A 5,693-nucleotide genomic window follows, 5' to 3' on the forward strand; every position below is an offset into this window, starting at 1 on the left:
TATATATACACACATCTTACTGTGAGACAATCTGCTAAGCAATTCCATTACCAAAAAAATAAGCTTAGAATGCATGTGGGCCACTTTAGCCTCAAGTTTCGCTTCAGGATTTGGAAGATTTAAAGCCAAATTAATCTCAGGGAGACTCCTTAAGCTTCAATTATTTTCCTATTTTATTTCAGACACATTCACACATGCTCTCCCAAGCACAAGAGCTCACACCTACATGGACATAGACATGCAAATACACAAAAACTGTTTAACATCTAGTGGCCAAACTTACCTGATGGGGCTATCAGGACCTAGTGACAAGAGTGTGTGCCCAGTGTCAGATCTATAGCACAGAGGACTATCCTCCTGTGCCTCTCTGCTGCAGTCTACCAGCTGCTTGGGAGAAAAATCTGTATTCCTGGAGGAATTGAGGGAAGCATCTGATATGAACCATCTTCCTAATTCAATCCTTTCCTTATTCTCCATTGCCTTTTCAACTTTCTTCCCTGCAGATCTGATCTTAACTTTTACCAGCTGACTTAATAATTCTCCAGCAAATGAGTACCTTTCACAAAAAGATGTAGCTTCAGTGGTTATTGTATGCAAATTGAGGGTTAGTGACCCCTCATAGAGCCACAATGCCACACTGTAAAAATCTTCTATAGCTCCTGTGCTTTGACATACATAGATCCCTTGAGGACCCTTCGGCCTCCGTGTCACCAAGCTATGTGAAGGTTGCCCAAGATTTAGCTGCCTTTTGTGGAGAGTCATTTTCAGAAGTTGATAGTGAACTTTCAAGAGTTGATGTGCAAAGGTATTTAAAATTGATTTCCTGTCTGCACTATTGGCCTCCAGGGCTTAGGCTGCTCCGAAGACATGAACTAAGATTTTGCAGATGTTTTGTAACTCCTAATTACCCCTTTCTTTCCCATGGCCCTCTCTAGAGAGTAGCCTAAGGTTGCTAGGTGACCGGGTTATTGCTTTGTCTTTTCTTTACAATCCAAAGGCCAGTCAGCGTTATTCTTTACTCTCCTGGTAGGCTCTGGAAAACTCAAAAGTTATGTCATAGGACCATAATATATTGGAGACTGAATACATTAAAGAGGTCAGTTTATCTACCCCCTCATTCTGTAGGTGAGATCCCCTGAAGTTGGCACACTTCTCCTCATAGGCTCAAGTTTGGTGATGGAACTGAAGCCAAATAACAAATAGTATAGGAAAAAGGTTCAAGCTAAATTAATCTCAGGAATATCTTATCTCCTTTAACTCTTTTTTTCTATTAATCACTGTAGTACTTCTCTTTATTTTTGCCATCTCTTCCACAACCAGCCACAGGCCCCATATTCAATGCCACACTTTCCTGTTGGGATTTTGATCAGACAGTGGCTTCCTCTTGCTTGCTTCTATTATCCACAGCCACAATTGGAAGTTTCATAGCCCTTCTCTTTCCCAAAATTAGATCAAACAAAGAATCCTACTTGTATTTCTCTACAAATTCATACCAGTATCTGCGGAAGTAGAAAGCATAGGCTCTCTCTGAGTCACAAGGGGCCTAAAAGGTTAGACTCTACCAAGGACAGAGAAACGCTAGTTTCAATGCATCTCAAATTCATACTGACATGAAAAGACTACTACTCAGTTCTTTATTTTTCCCAACAAGAAATCACCCTCCCTCAGTACTCAGAGTACTTTCTTTGAGTTCTGTTTAGCAGAAATCTCATTATACGTTATACCACTATACCTGTCTTTCTCCTCCATTGGATTGTTGGGTCCTTGAAGGGAGGTCAATTACCTAGTTATCTCTAGGTCTCTAACCCTGCCAGTATTGTCTGATACACAGAGGTATCCAAAAGAGTTTGCTGAAATTAAATGTACGACATTATTCAAATGGCCTGTCTATTGTAGACCAGCATAATGCTAGATACAACAATGACTTCAAAAACAGCATATGTCCTTGATTTTGAATTCATTCTTCAATTATAAAATATATTGAATGCCTGCAATGTTCCAGGCATTAAGGAAGTAGCAGGGTTTTTTTATGATTTTGATGTGGAGCCACATAACACATGTAATATAGATGCTACATCATATTCTGGACCTGGAAAATTTTATTTTGTTGTTGGTTTACCACCTACTTTATACTTGCATTGCAAGGTCAATTCAAACAATTAAAACTCCAAGTGCAAACCTGTGATTCTTCCCTCTAACTCTACCGTTTTCTAGAACCTCCAACATTCCCTTACAGCCCAGCTCTGATATCTCCCCATATCTTCCACCACACAATAGTAGAGGACTCATCTACCTGTTTTGGGTGGAAAACATGGAATGAAAAAGGCTTTCTGGAAAGAGATATCAGTAAGAACAAAGACATAATAATGTATGGAAAAGGTTCACCAACTTTATTTTGAATTGATATTAACTACTAGGAAAACAAATTCCTGAAATCCCTCTACATCTCCAGAGAGTTTGATTATGGAAGGGGAAGAGGAAGACTTAAAAAAAATCATCACAAATCTCTTCTACTTCCTGGGCCAAGTTTTAGTTTACCATCTCAGTGCTTTTTTTCATACTCTTTCCTGACAATAGGCTGTCCATTTCCTTTCCCTCTCCCTAACAAGGCCAGATGCATTGATGGAAGCGCAGTACAATTCTCGTCTTTTTCCAAAAGCTCTTTATGACTGAAGCTGAAAGATTGTGTGCCCTTCTCTTGTTCTGAACTCTGATCTAAAGCACTGACCAGCCCTACCAGGCATCTGGAGATGAGTCTTCTTAGCAGCTAATGTTAGACAGTGAGAACTATAGGTTGAGGAAAATCCTTTAAGTTTTGCACACCACATTGCACAGTGTCCTACATATAGTACGCACTCAGTAAATGTTTATTAAATTGATTTGGCTAAGATAGCAGACTGACTTTAACCAATACATTATTGTTGGTTGCAATGGGGAGTTTTGGGTCCTGAGTAAATGTGCAATTATAATGAAAATTCAACATGGTAAAAAGGGAATGAATAAAAGCAGACTCTCTTACAGACTTTCTGGCTTGAATCAGGGCCTGAAGTTTATGATGGATTTAAAACCTTTTCATGAAAGGCTTTTTGGCAAGGAGAAATCACCCATCTCTGTAGTAGCAATTTTCCCATTTTCCCTATTCGAGTTGTTAAAGCCAAAAAGCCATGCCAAGTATGTAGGGGTATGTGTGTTTGTATGTGTGTGTGCACATATGCTTGCCTTTCCATATTGAAAGCACTGCTAAAGAAAGTGCACTCTTTATCTTGTACTGTAATTTCCTGCATCTTTAGCAAAATTCACACCCAGAAGCTCATATCTTGCATTTTAATATTTTGTTTGATATGAACTTTGAGGGTGAGAGAAGTTGCTTTGTCCTTTCTGAAATTTTATATTTGTTCTTCTTTTTTGGGAGGTGTGGATGTTTATTCAAGAAAAGGAAAGGATCATGGAAAAGAAAGGATTCTGGATCGGAGTTTCCAGTTGCTGTGGGGAAATATATAGTGTTACTTTTAATTTTTCACTTATGGCCAGAAACTAGAACACATTTTATATCATTCTGTTTCTGAATCATGATCTCCTTTGAAGCTTAAGAGTTGTTTTTAGAACTAAGGGCGTGTTTTATTCACCAATGTGAGTTTCTAGACATCTTTGTTTTGGTTCAGGTAAGTGTCTGTGTTCATAAAGAAACCCTTTACCTAACCCTGATGGTATGGGACAAGTGAAACATGTTCTTGCTTTTTTGTAATGCAGAATATGAATCTGGACTCAGAGAAGAGACTTTCCAGCCTCTCAAAAATCCCTACAGAAACAAAGTTGCATTGCATGTTGATGTTTTCTATATCCATTAAACTTATGTGATAGGATTTATCCTAAAGACCTCATAATACCTATATCACACAAGACTGAAATTGTGAGTTATGTTCTATTTTACAGCATATACCCAAGGCCAAAATGATTCAGTTTCCCATTTCAATGAATCTATAGATGATATTGAACCTGTGTGAGGACAGCTGTATTGAACTTGGCACTTTTGCAGGAGAAACATTCTAAGAACATCCATACCTTTGTATCTGCCTCAAGCCAAATTCACCCTTAGGCTAGGTTATCTCCCCAGTAGCAGATCTTGATAGTATGATTTGAGTGCAGATGGTTTATGTAGGTAGTGATATTAGGACACACATATAGAAGAATAGGAACTTGAGACAGGAAAGGGAAGGAGGGTCAATACAGAAACCATCTAGAGGACTGAGAGAAAACCCTCAGGTGAAGAATTGCAGAGGCTTGTAGTAATACACCATTTATGGGTACCAGATACATTCTGAGAGGATTTGGGTGGGGAGCTGACCCTTTCTGTTAAAAAGTTATATACCAACTGGTTTGGGAATCAATAGTTAAACGTGTCCAACATTTTAAAAGCAACCTAAGCACCAAATTGTGCTTGCTATTTAGAGAAGATTTTTAGTTCAGGTCTGCTGTCTAGAAGCTGCGAGAGAGCATATGGAGCCTCTATTTCTCCATCCGCAAAATAGTGGTGATCATGTTTACCTCATGGGCACTTGCCAAGATTAAATCAGACAGTATTACTGTGCTACTATTTATGTCTTACATATTGAAGATATAAGTGCTATGAAGATAGGCTAGAGATCTGTGTGGACCAGGAAGGTTGAGAAATTTTATTAGACAAGGCAAGATTTGACTTGAGCGTTGGAGAATGAGTAAAATCTACATGGCTTAACAGTTAACCCTGTCCTCCAGGATGCAATAGGACTTGGAAACCTATTTGATGGCTAGGAAAAACACCATATGTACAAAGACTCAGTACTTAGTTATCTCCAAAGGTGAAACGGAGCAAAATATTCAGGGGTATGTTCATTGACCAATGATTTTTTTTTTCTGTCATTAAAGTAGTTTTTGTGGTAGTACTGCTCTTCTTCAGTATCTGGTTTCCCTCTTTTGAGCACATAGAAAGAGGGTGCTTTCATTCTCCTTGACGTTAGGCATCACCGCGTGACTTTCTTTAGGCAATGAAATGTAAGCAGACGTGATATGTGTCACTTTAGCATAATTGTATTTAGTTGCTGGCACTCGACTCTCCAACTCTCTTTTCTACTGCTAACAAGATTGTGGAATCAAGTGTTAATATGGAAGTCCAATCATAAGCCATCACATGACAACAGATGCCCTAGAGAGTCACTTGGATCTATTGTGCATTTTGCATGAATGAAATATAAATAAACTATTGTTGTTAGAAGCAACTAAGAGTTGGTAGTTATTTGTTATTGCAGCATTGCCTAGATTATCCTATCATAAACACCAAAGAAATACTGTTTCTGCCCCAATAGAAATCACTTTCAGCCAAAGAACCTGAGTTATTTCTTTCAGTTTTACTGGTTTACACATTTAATCCCTCAATGCCATAAATTGCAAATGGCCAACAAAAGTCATCTTCTTAATACACTAATTGTATCCTGCATTTAAATAAATACTTTGCTGAGCTGTGTGCATCTGATTCTGAAGTGAGGTAGAAGGACATATTTCTCTGAATTCATTCCTACTATACCTGGCACATAGTAGGCATTCAAGAAATATCTACTCAACTCAGAAGCTATAAATAAGTCCCAGATTTAAGGAATCTGGCTATACCAGATTAGGTTTATCCTTAGAAGAATTACATTAACAATAAAATTTGTAAC

The 5,693-nt window shown here is 38.3% G+C and overlaps 1 pseudogene; it reads right to left on the reverse strand.

The window, feature by feature from the left end:
• The window catches only part of LOC105545821, a 45,878-nt pseudogene extending 45,116 nt beyond the window's left edge, over nucleotides 1–762 (reverse strand).
• Between the last annotated feature and the right edge of the window lie 4,931 nt (nucleotides 763–5,693).

Source organism: Mandrillus leucophaeus, unplaced genomic scaffold (assembly GCF_000951045.1).
Source record: "Mandrillus leucophaeus isolate KB7577 unplaced genomic scaffold, Mleu.le_1.0 Scaffold339, whole genome shotgun sequence".
Lineage (NCBI taxonomy): Eukaryota > Metazoa > Chordata > Mammalia > Primates > Cercopithecidae > Mandrillus > Mandrillus leucophaeus.